General features: G+C 42.7%; 1 pseudogene; it reads left to right on the plus strand.

Annotated features, from left to right (window-relative positions):
* The first annotated feature begins 825 nt into the window (after positions 1-825).
* Positions 826-1,411, plus strand: LOC129486885 (cytochrome P450 11B2, mitochondrial-like; annotated as a pseudogene).
* Positions 1,412-12,974: the final 11,563 nt, after the last annotated feature.

Here is a 12,974-nt window from a genome sequence, read left to right on the forward strand (position 1 = left end):
GATAACACATCACCAAACCACAGATCCCCCTGCAAGGTTCTGTGCCTGGTGTGTGGCTGCTGGAGGGAGTTCATGGGACAGTGGGGACCCTGAGAACGGCCCTCAACTCAGTCATCACAGGCCCCTCATGGCTCTATGAATCTGAACTACGGACAACACGTTTTAGGACAGAAAAGGGGGATATGAGCCGCTGGCACAGAGCCCCTGCCCGGATGAGGACAGACTCAGGCAAGCACTGCTCGTCTTCCAGCCTGGGTGTGGCTCCCAGCACCCGGCCTCTTGTGATCTCCTGGGTATTCCCAGCTCCTTAGCAGGACCAGTGAGGTGAGCCCAGACCTGGCCTCGGACATGTTGTCATCTCCTTCTGTGCCACCTTGTGCCCCTGGGGACTCACGGAATTGCCCCGAGAGGACTGAACCCCTCACTGGGAAGGGCCTGTGTGGGCTCTTGTTCCTTCTCCATGCACTCAGCATAGGGCCTGGAAGAGGAGGTGAAATGCCAGTGGGGTAATTCGGGAGGTGCAGCCCCCGCCCTGCCTTCCAGTGTGGGACCTTGCTCCAAGGAGATGAGTAACCCAAGGCTCTTGGATAAGATAAGGGCCCATTCATCTTGCACCTCTCTGCCCTGGAGGAGGAGGAAGGGGACTCTGTCCCCTGATTTCTTTCTCCATGCACCCGTAATCAGTCCCCACCTACTTCCCAGACCTCTGCCCTCACTTTCTCAGGCATGTTCAGGGCCGGTTCTCCCATGATATGATCCATTTCCAGGGCAGGTTCCAGACAAGTTAAAAGGATTTGGGCTGAACAGGGTGGAGGGAGCGTTGGAATGGCACTCAGGGCAAAGGCAAAGGTGTGCGTGGCAGTGCCCTGGCTGGCCCCGTGAAGGACATGGGCACCGGGCACCAGAGCTGCCTGGGTCCCCAGGACAGTGCTGCCCTTTGAAGCCATGCCCCGGTGTCCAGGCAACAGGTGGCTGAGGCTGCTGCAGATCTGGAGGGAGCAGGGTTACGAGCACCTGCACCTGGAGATGCACCAGACCTTCCAGGAACTGGGGCCCATTTTCAGGTAAAGCCCTCCCTGGCCGTCACTGGGAACACCGAGAGCCCTGCCCCTGCTGCCCAGGACCCTGCCAGGCACTCAGCACTGCCATTCCCAGCAGGTCCTGGCACTGCAGGGTGGGGCCAGGGGGTACATGGCCCCATCTAGCAGGGCCTCATGCTTGGCCCCACAGGTACAACTTGGGAGGAGCACGCATGGTGTGTGTGATGCTGCCGGAGGACGTGGAGAAGCTGCAGCAGGTGGACAGCCTGCATCCCCGCAGGATGAGCCTGGAGCCCTGGGTGGCCTACAGACAACATCGTGGGCACAAATGTGGCGTGTTCTTGCTGTAAGCGGCGAGCTGGGAGCTGAGAGCTGGGAGCAGGGTGGGCAGCCTGGGTGTAGGGGGGAGGCGAGAGAGGCAGGACCTGAAAGCACATCTGCCCTGGGCCCCTGTGGTGGGCAGTGAGGGTGAGCACTGGGCCCAGAGGACGGCCATCCCATGGGGTCGCGTCTGCCCTGTGGGTTGGAGAAGCCGGGCAGTGATGGAGAAATGGGCACGGGCACCTCTGCAGAGGAGAAGACACAGAACAATGAACCCTTCTGTGTAGCGAGAACCCGCTCTGCACCGACCTTGGTGGCTGCTTTCTCTTGCGGTCTGGGGACTCTCCTTCCCACAGGTCAGAAAACTGAGGCCCTGAGAAGAGGACCCCCACTGGCCCAGGTCACAGCCTGTGAGTGCTGAGCCTGGTGTTTGCCGGGCCGCAGCCTCCCTCGGGGCACTCAGGGTCCCTGCAAACCTTCCTGATGGGGACAGTCTGTGGCAGAAGGCAGGTGGGGACGCAGGTGGCTCTGCAGGCTCCTTGACCCACGATGATCCAGTGGGAGAGCTATCTGCAGAACTGATTGATTTCTACGTTGAAGCATCCTTGCATTCCAGAAATAAATCCCACTGTCCTGGTGTGCAGTTCTTTCAATGTGCTATTCAGTTCTCTTTGCTTCAGTATTCATCAGGGATATTGTCGAGAATATTTATCAGATATATTGGCCTGAAGTGTTTTTCCTATAGTAGCTTTGTCTGGCTATGGTATCAGGGTAATGCTGGCCTCACAGAATGAGCTGGGTGCATAGGACTTACAATTGCCATTGTGTGAACTGTTTCTTGTATGTCTTACAGCTTTTAGGTTCCTCATTTCTGGCCCTACTGCCTTCCTTTGTGCTAGTTAAGTTTTTGCAATGACACAGTTTGGTTCCGTTCTCCTTTTCTTTTGAATATATTCTAGAGATTTTTTTGAAGGTTACCATAGGGATTGAGTATAGTATCCTAAAGTTATAGCATCCTATTTTAAACTTATAACAAATTAACTTCAATTACATACAAAAACTCTACTCCTTGCAGCCCTGCCCTTTCCTACTTTGCTTTTTAAAAAATTTTTATTGATACCTAATAATTGTACATATTTTATGAGTTGCATATGATATTTTGATACATCCATACAATGTGTAGTGATCAAATTAGGGCAATTGGTATATCCATCACTTCTAACATTTATCATGACTTAGTGTTGGAAACATTCCAAGTTTTCTCTTCTAGCTATTTTGAAATACACAATAAATTAACTGTGGTCACCCTACTATGCTTTTGAACACTAGAACTTATTCCTTCTATCTAACTGTATTTTAGTACCATTAATCAATCTCTCTTCACCTCCCCTTCCCTTCACAGCCTCAGGTAACTATCATTCTACCATTTGTCTCCATGAGATCAACATTTTTAGCTCCCACACATAAGTAAGGACATGTGATATTTGTCTTTCTGTGCCTGGCTCTTTTCACTTAACACAATGACCTCCATATTGCTGCAAAGTACAGGATTTCATTCTAAGGCTGAATACTATTCCATGGTGTATATGTTGCACATTTTCTTCATCCATTTATCTGTTAATGGACACTTAGGTTGATTTCGTATCTTGGCTATTGTGAATAGTGCTGTGATAAACATAGGAGTGTAGCTATCTCTTCAATATACAGATTTCCTTTCTTCTGGATATATATCCAGCAGTGAGATTGATAGATCATATAGTAGGTCTATTTTGTTTTTGAAGAACATCTATACTGTTTTCCATAGTGGCTGTACTAACTTACATTCCCACCCACAGTGTGCCTGTGTTTCCCTTTCTCTGCATCTTCACCTGCAACTATTATTTTCTTTTGATAACAGCCATTTTAACTGGGGTGAGATGATATCTCATTGTGGTTTTGATTCGTATTTCCCTGATGATTAGTGATGTGGAGTATTTTTTATACAGCTGTTGACCATTTGTATATCTTCTTTTGAAAATTGTCTATTCAGATATTTTACCCATTTTTAAACCAGATAATTTATTTTTTTGCTATTGAGTTGCTTGAGCTCCTTATATATTCTGGTTATAAATTCCCTGTCAGGTGGGTAGTTTGCAAATATTTTTTCCCATTCTGGGGCTTGTCACTTCACCCTGTTGATTGTTTCCTTTGTTGTGCTGAAGGTTTTTAGCTTGATGTAATCTCATTTGTCTATTTTTTGCTTTGGTTGCCTGTGCTATTGAGGTCTTATCCCAAAATTTTTTCCCAGACCAGTGTCCTGAAATGTTTCCCCAATGTTTTCTTCTGTGAGGAAGACATTGCACTTAAATGTCTTACATTTATTTCTTTAATACATTTTATTTGATTTTGTATATGGTGACAGGGTCTAATTTGATTCTTATACATGTGGATATCCAGTTTTCCCAGCACAATTTATTGAAGAGACTGTCCTTTTCCAACTGTATGTTCTTGGTGCCTTTGTTCAAAATGAGTTGACTATAAATATGTGGATTTAATTCTGGGTTCTCTGTTCTGTTCCATTGGTCTATATATCTGTTTTTATGCCAGTACCATGCTGTTTGGGTTACTATAGCTTTGTAAAATATTCTAAAGTCAGGTAGTGTGATGCCTCCAGCTCTGTCCTTTTTGCTCAGGATTGCATTAAATATTTGGAAACTTTTATGATTCCATATGAATTTTAGGATTTTAAAAAAATATCTGTGAAGAATGTCACTGATATGTTGATAAAGATTGCATTGAATCTGTAGGTTGCTTTAAGTAGTATGGACATTTTAACAATATTATATTTTCCAATCTATGAGGATGAAATATCTTCCTTTTTTCTGTCCTCTTCAATTTCTTTCATTATTGTTTTATAGTTCTTATGGTAGAAATTTTTCACTTCTTTGGATAAATTTATTAGTAGGTATTTTATTTATTTTTGTAGCTGTTGTAAATGGGATTGTTTTCTTGATTACTTTTTCAGATTGTTTGCTATTGATGTGTAGAAATACTACTGATTTTCTTATGTTGACTTTGTATTCTGCAAATCTGCTGACGGTGTTTATCAGTTCTAAGAGATTTTTCATGGCATCCTTAGGTTTTTATAAATATGGAACCACATCTGTGAACAAGGATAATTTGACTTCTTCATTTTCATTTTGGATGTCCTTTATTTTTTCTCCTGCTTAATTGCTCTGGCTAGGACTTTCAGTACTATGTTGGATAGAAGTGAAGAAAATGACTATCCTTTTCTTGTTCCAGATGTTAGAGAAAAGGCTTCAATTTTTTTCCATTCAGTATAATATTAACTGTGGGTTTGTCATATACGGTCTTTATTGTTTTGATGTATGTTCTTTCTATACCCAATCTGTTGACAGTTTTTGCCATGAAGGAATGTTAAATTTTCTTGACCGATTTTTTAGCATCTGTTGAAATGATCATGCTTTTTTCTTGATTCCGTTGATGTGATGTAGTATGTTTACTGATTGGCATCTGTTGAGCCATCCTTGCATCCCTGGGATGATTTCACTTGATCAAGCTGGATGATTTTTTTAATGTGTCACTCAATTCAGTTTGCTAGTGTTTTTTTGAGAATTTTTGCATCTATGTTCATCAGTGATATTGGCCTGTAGTTTTCTTTTTTGGTTGTGTCCTGCTTTATGTCAATGTCATAGATCATACTTTTATGTATTGTGTACCCATTAACATGTATCTATAATTATTGTTATGCTCTGCCTTTTAAATCCTACAAAAGATTTAAAAGTGGAGTTCACAGTAATGCAGGTTTTTATATTTGTCCATGTATTTAACTTTACTGGAGAGCTTTGTATTTTTGTATGGCTTTGAGTTACTATGTAGTATCTTTTTATTTCAACTTGAAGGACTCTCTTTAGTCTTTCTAGTACAACATGTCTAGTAGCAATAAACTCCCTCAGCTTTTGTTTATCTGGGAATGTCTTACATTCTCTTTCATTTTTGAAGGACACTTTCACTGGCCATAGTGTCTTTAGTTGACAGCTTTTTCTTTTAGCACTTTAAATATATCATTCTACTGCTCCCTAGATGGCAAGGCATCTATGGCAAGGGTTCTACTGAGAAATACTGATGATCTGACAGAGATATCCTTATATATAAAAAGTCTGTTTTCTCTTGCTGTTTTCAAGAGTCTCTCTTTGTCTTTGACCTTTGACAGTTTGAATATGTGTCTTATTGTTGGTCTTTTGAGTTGATCCTTCTTGGAGTTTTTTGAACTTCTTGGATTTGTATATCCTTCTTTCTTCAAATATGGAGATTTTTCAGACATTAGTTCTTCAAATAAACTCTCTGTCCTTTTCTCTTTCCTCTCTTCAAATATTGATAGTTTATCTATTGGTGCTTCATGATGTCCCATAAATCCCTGGCTCTGTTCACTTTTCTTCATTCTTTCTTCTTTTTCTCCTTTTACTTAATAATTTCAAGTGACCTCTCTTCAAGTTCACTCCTTCTTTCTTTTGCCTGTTCAAGTCTGCTGTTAAACCCTGCTAGTGGAGTTTTAAATTAAGTTATTGTATTTTCTACCTCCAGAATTTGTTTGGTTCTTTCCAAGAATAATTTCTATCTCTTTGTTGATATTCTTACTGTGTTCGTAAGTTGTTTTCCTCATTTCATTAGTCATCTGTCTATGTTCTCTTTTTACTCATTGAGCATATTTAAAATAGTTTAAAATTCAAATAAGTCAGAGGCCTGTGTTTCTTTTGGGTCAGCTTCTAGAAGACTAATTTTTTTCCTTTGGGTGAATAATGTTTTCCTATTTCTTTGTAAGCCTTGTGATATTTTGTTGGGATTTGGGCGTTTGAAAAAACTGCCACCCCTCCTAGTCTTTGTGGACTGGCTTCATGCAGGCAGAATATCTTCCCTAATCAGCTGGGCTTAAAGGCTCAGGTTCTCTGAAATATTTTACAGGGATGTGTCCTTCTTGGACCTGTATGTGTGTTTTTATTCCAGTTCCTCATTTATACAGCTGCTTTTATATACCTGTATTAGTCAAGGCTCTCTAGAGGGACAGAACTAGTAAGATAGATGTATATATGAAGGGGCATTTATTAAGCAGAGCTGATTCCCACGATCACAAGGCGAAGTCCCATGATAGGCTGTCTGCAAGTTGAGAAGCAGGGAAGCCAGTCTGAGTCCCCAAACCTCAAAAATAGAGAAGCCGACAGTGCATTCAGTCTGTGATCGAAGGCCCAAGAGCCCCTGCCAAACCACTGATGTAAGTCCAAGAGTCCAAAACCTGAAGAACTTGGAGTCTGATGTTCGAGGACAGGAAGCATCCAGCACAGGAGAAAGATGAAGGCTGGAAGACTCAGCAAGTCCACTTCTCCCACCTCCTTCTGCCTGCTTTATTCTAGCCATGCCAGCTGTCGATTAGATGATGCCAACTCACATTGAGGGTGGGTCTTCCTCTCCCTGTCCACTGACTCAAATGTTCATCTCCTTCAGCAACACCCTCATAGACACACCCAGGAACAATACTTTACCTCCTTCAATCCAATCAAGTTGACAGTCAATATTAACCATCACAATACCCCATATATACATTGCTTTTTCTCAGAAGCCTTGGATTTCTATTGTACTTTTCTGCTTTTAATTTCTTGCCCCAGTCACCTAAAGGTCTGCAGACTTCCTGTATCTCTAAAGTATGGTGGTGCCCATCACTGCTTTCAGTGGCCTCCAAGCTGGTATCCAATCTATGCCTGCATTTTTATCAGCACTCTGAGTCAGGCAAGGCAGAAACAAGTCCCTTGGACAATCCCCAAACAAGCCAGAGCATTGCAATATGTTTCCACCCTTTTCCTTTAATCCCAAGGGAGGAACTGGGAATTGGGTCGTTTTCTTCCGACTATGCCACACTGTGCTGGGAGATGGTGGGCCAAGGTGAGAAAAATGTCATGAAATTTTGTACTTGTTTGAGTGCCTTTTTTTTTTTTTTTGACGGAGTCTCGCTCTGTTGCCCAGGCTGGAGTGCAGTGGCGCAATCTCGGCTCACTGCAAGCTCCGCCTCCGAGGTTCGTTCCATTCTTCTGCCTCAGCCTCCCGAGTAGCTAGGACTACAGGCGCCCGTCATCACGCCTGGCTAATTTTTTTTTGTATTTTTAGTAGAGACAGGGTTTCACTATGTTAGCCAGGATGGTCTCGATCTCCTAACCTCATGATCCGCCCGCCTAGGCCTCCCAAAGTGCTAGGATTACAGGCGTGAGCCACCATGCCCGACCGAGTGACTTTTCCTTAATTAGGCATTCACTTGGTTGCTTGCAACTTCTTAACTGGTTTCCAGAGTTCTCAGAAATCTATTTTAGTCCATATAATGTTTATTTAGCGTTTCGGTGGAGAAGCAAGGGCTTGGAGCTTCCTGCTCCTCCATCTTGCTGACAACACCTCCTTTTCGTTTTATTTTCAGGTTGTGTACGTAAAATGGTTACTGAAGTAGGAACTATACAAAAAGATATATATTCAGGGAAGTGTCAGAAGTGGCATCACACCATTCACTCTTTCCTTCCCATCCCATACCCACACCCTGTATGTAAACAATCTCAATAGTTCTGGTTTAGCCTTCCTCTTTTTCTTTACTTTCTTTTTCTTTCTTCTTTCTTACACAAAAGGCAAAAATTGTACACACAATTTTTAATAGATCCTGGAAATTGCTCTGATGATAATCACAGGAGTTTTCTTCCTTCTTTTTATAACTACACAGTTGTCCTTTATATAGATGTACCATAGTTTATTCAACCACTACTGTGTATATCAACATTCAGCTTGTTTCCATTGTTTTGCAATTACAAACAATGCTTCACTGAGTAGTCTCATATATTTATATTTCCATATATATTTTGAAATAATTTTAGAGTTATCCAAGACTGTCAGAAGAGTACAGAGTTCCTTTATCCACTTCACCTATCTTCCTTTGAGTTAGCATCTTACATAATCACAACATATTTCTCAAAACTAAGTAACTACTTTATTACAGCAATATTAACTAAAGCACAGAATGTGTTTGTATTTTACCAGCTTTCCATTAATGTCCTTTCTGGGGTTTGTTTCGAGGAATAATCCATGACACCACATTGCGTTTGGTGAATATGTCTCCTTAGTCTCCTTTAACCCATAACTATTTCTCAGTCTTTCCTTGTTTTACATGACCTTGATACTTTCAATTCTGGTCAGCTGTTTTGCAGCATGCCAATCAATGTGGATTATCTAATGTTTTCTCATGATTAGCCTGAAGTTACATATCTTAGGGAAGAATACCATAGAGACGAAGAGCTAAGGGCGTGTGTGTGTGTGTGTTTTCACACAATTTGGGGGGTTGGTAAGTTCAAAATCTGTAGGCCAGGTCAGTAGGTTGGAACCTCTTGGGCAGGAGTTGATGCCACAGTCTTGAGGTAGAATTTCTTCTTCTCCAGAAAACATTAATTTGGCTTTTAAGCCCTTTCAACTGATTGGATAAGATCCACCACGTTTTTGAGAGTGATCCTAAACTTCTTTACTTAAAGTCAATTTATTGTTGATGTTAACCACATCTACAAAATACCTTCACAACACATAGTGATATGGTTTGGCTGTTTTCCCATCCAAATCTCATGTTCAGTTGTAATCCCCAGTGTTGGAGGTGGAGCCTGGTGGGAGGTGACTGGATCATGGGGGCGGAGTTCTCATGAATGGTTTAGCACCATCCCCCGTTGGTACTGGACAGTGAGTTCTCAGGAGATCAGGTTGTATAAAAGTGTGTAGCACCTCTCCCTGCTCTCTTACTCCTGCTCCAGCCATGTAAGAAGTGCCTGCTTCCTCTTTACCTTTCGCCATGATTGTAAGTTTCCTGAGGCCCCTCCAGAAGCTGAGCAGAAGCTTCTATCCTTTCTGTACAGCCTGCAGAACCATGAGGCCATTAAACCTTTTTTTAAAATAAATTACACAGTCTCAGGTATTTCTTTATAGGAAGGTAAGAACAGACTAATACTCATAAATCATATTTGATTGAGTTACTGGATACTGTATCCTACTCAAGTTAACATATACAATTATCATAGCCATTAGGACAGAAAAGTTGTATTGCTGATTTTGCCAGCTGAAAGCAAATTACTTCTGGTGGTCATTACTAATAGAAATTTAGAAAAAAAAGCATTTGTCAGTCAATACCTGCATACTAGTGTCTTAGTCTATTTTCTGTTGTTTATAACAGAATACCTGAAACTAGGTAATTTGTAAATAAAAAGAAATTTATTTTTCACAGTTATGGAGTCTGAGAAGCTTTCAGGTCGAGGTGAATCTAGTGAGAGTCTTTTTTTTTTTTTTTTTTTTGAGACAGAGTCTCGCTCTGTTGCCCAGGCTGGAATGCAGTGGCACGATCTTGGCTCACTGCAAGCTCCGCCTCCCAGGTTCACACCATTCTCCTGCCTCAGCCTCCCGAGTAGCTGGGACTACAGGCGCCCACCACCACGCCTGGCTAATTTTTTGTATTTTTTAGTAGAGACGGGGTTTCACTGTGTTAACCAGGATGGTCTTGATCTCCTGACCTCATGATCTGCCCTCCTCGGCCTCCCAAATGGTGAGAGTCTTATTGCTGGTGGAGACTCTCTGAAGGGTCCCAGGGTGGTGCAGGGCATCACATGGGGAGGGGCTGAGTGTGATTGTGTGTGCTAGCTCAGGTCTCTCTTCCTCTTCTTATAAAGTCACCAGTTTCCCTTGGATGACAGCCCATTAATCCAAGAATGGATTAATATATTAATGGGGGCAAAACCCTTCATAGTCTAATCACCTCCCAAAGCCACCACCAATCAACACTGCCACTTCTGGGTTATGTTTCAACATGAGTTCTGGAGAGGACATTGAAATCATAGCAACTAGGTACCAGGAGACATACTAATTTGCTACAATAATGAAATGATATCGGGTACAGAAACTGCACTTGGAGTCACCATCTGGCTAAGTTTACAGTACTTTATTGTCATTCTAGAAGATCCATCTGTCTTCTGCTCAGTCCAGATAATCTAGTTGAATGGGAGTAGGGTGGGAATCATCATCCCTCCACTCTTCAAGTCCTTGATAGTGACACCAACATTTGTAATTTTTTCTGCAAATGCAATATTGCTTTTTATTTATGGTTTTCCTGGGCAGAAGCAATTCTAGCGGCTTCCATTTGGCTTCTCCTATAGTAATAGTCTTGCTTCACAGGTCAAGAGACCCTTGTGGGATTTTGTCAGGACCTGAGTATGTCTATTCCAGTAATGCATTCTAAACTGAGGGAAATAAGCACTGGATGGGTTTTCGAGCCCATTGGATCCACTGGGAGATGGACCTGAGCTAAAATTCCGTTAATCATCTGAGTTCTATAATCCCTTATATTTGGGGTCTCCTGAAATTAGTGTCAATTCAGAGCCTGTGTTTAGAAATCCCTGAGAAGTCTGATGGTTTCCTTTTCCCCAGTGCAAAGTCACCCTGGTAAAAGGCTGTGAGTCTCTTTGGGGGAGGATGTGAGAAAGATTAATAGTATAAATTTTTGGCAGTGTTGTGGGGTCTGTTCCTCAAGAGGAACTGGCCTACCCTTCAGTCGAGTGGTTCTGGGTATGCAAACTGGCTCAGTGTGGGAACTGATTCAGGGGCCATGACTCTGCTTTTATGATTCTGGTTCAACTTCTGTCCACTTGACCTAGAACTCCTCTGCTTATACAGATCAAATAAGGATTTAGTGGACTCCATACCTATTTATTTGGCATCTAGGAACACTGCGATCAACTAGCCAATGCCATGTGCCTCTGCCAGGCAGATTCTTCTGAGTACGGCTTTGACCGTGCTGTTCATTATTGCGGCCATGCCAGCTTATCTGGTTATTAAGGATTGCCACATGGCCCTGCTGCGCCCCTCCCACTGCAATTATTTCCACTGCCTTTAAGGATCCCAGTTAAGTGACAGCAGTTCCCACTATAATGCCTGACCTACAGAGAAGAGTGCCCACAGAGCTCTTCAAGGATAAAAAAAACTCCCTTCCCAAATTTATTTCTGACAATCATGGTGAAAGATAACGTCCTTGGGCCTCCAGGGATGAGTGGCCTCCGTGGATTGGCACAGATCTTATATGATCAATCTGCTTTATCATTTCGCTCTCCTTCAGGCTTTGGGTATGTTCCTCTACAGTGAACTAAGATTATCCTGGCATTCATTTTGTGTGGGCCATATTTTGTTCATATTTCAGCCAACCAACCAAACTATTAGAGCCCATTTCTAACTCTGAAGCTATCCAGAATCTCTGCTTGGAGGGCCCACATCAATAAATTCAGCCTGAATCTAACTTTTCTTTTGTTCGACCATGATCCCACCCACTTGAAGTTCATTTCCATTTGTGTTCCCCTGATGCATCTGCATGTACTGGAAATGGCACATAGTTGTTTTAGAGTGTAGCACAGCTCCTCCTGGGTCACACTTTTCCCTCATCTTTTGGGGCCTGCTGGTACTTAAGTGTAGCTCTAGGTCTAGAAGGAAAGAGAGATGGTGGAGTAGGTTCTGAGACAAATCAACAGTGTCTTACAAGGCAGCTCCCTCAGGGAGGCCATTACAGGTTCTTCAGGCAAAGCAGAGTTTCTGCCATCCTCAAGGACACCTTCCCCTGTGCTGCCTCAGACTCGTGCTCTTCTCCACACGACACTCACGTACCTTCACCTAGGAGAGTGAGAAGGCTGGAGCTGGGGAATTCTTTTCTAGCCAGAGGTGGACGTTTCCAAGGACAACTCTTAAGGAAGAAGAGAGCCCAACAGTCCTTCTCTATCAGTAAAAGGGCTGAGACATGTGAGCAGGGCTAGACTGTGCTCTTTTCCAAAAAAGACCCTGCCTGCTATTTTGGATATCTGGGTCCTGGCGCCTCCAAACCCTATTGCCAATCCTTGTTTTTTTGATTTTGTTTTTTTGTTTTTTAAATTCCACTGCTGGATACCTGTACAGGAAATTTTTCAGGATAAGTGCAAGGAAAACTGCAAAATGCTGTTGAAAGTGAAAGTGCCCATACAAAAGAGTCCCCAGAGAGCTTCTTCATTTCTTTCTATCATGTGAGGACACAGTAAGAATGTCCTATCTATGACTCAGGAAATAGACCCTCCCCAGACACCAAATCTGCCAGCACCTTGATCTCAGATGTCTCAGGCTCCAGATCTGTGAGCAACAAATCTCTGTTGTTTCCGAGCCACCCAGTCTGTGGTACTTTGTTATAGCAGCTTGAATAAACTAAGACAGAAGATTGGTACTGAAAAATGGGGTGCTGCTGGGTAATTGGGTAGAGGCTAGAAGGGTTTTGAAGTGCATGCTAGAGAAAGCCTATGTCACCATGAGCAGGCCCTGAAGGATGCTGCTGGTAAGGGCTCAGAACAAGAGGAGGAGGGCTGTAGAGAAAGCCTCCATCTTCTTAGAGAATATCTAAGTGGCCATGGACAGAATGGTACTAGAAATATAGATGATAAAAGCCATTCTCACGGAGTTTCAAACAGAAATAAGGAACATGTTATTGGAAACTGGGGGAAAGGTAGTCCTTGTTATAAAGTGGCAAAGAACTTGGCTGAATTGACTTTATGT

This window comes from Symphalangus syndactylus, chromosome 7 (assembly GCF_028878055.3).
Source record: "Symphalangus syndactylus isolate Jambi chromosome 7, NHGRI_mSymSyn1-v2.1_pri, whole genome shotgun sequence".
Classification (NCBI taxonomy): Eukaryota; Metazoa; Chordata; class Mammalia; order Primates; family Hylobatidae; genus Symphalangus; species Symphalangus syndactylus.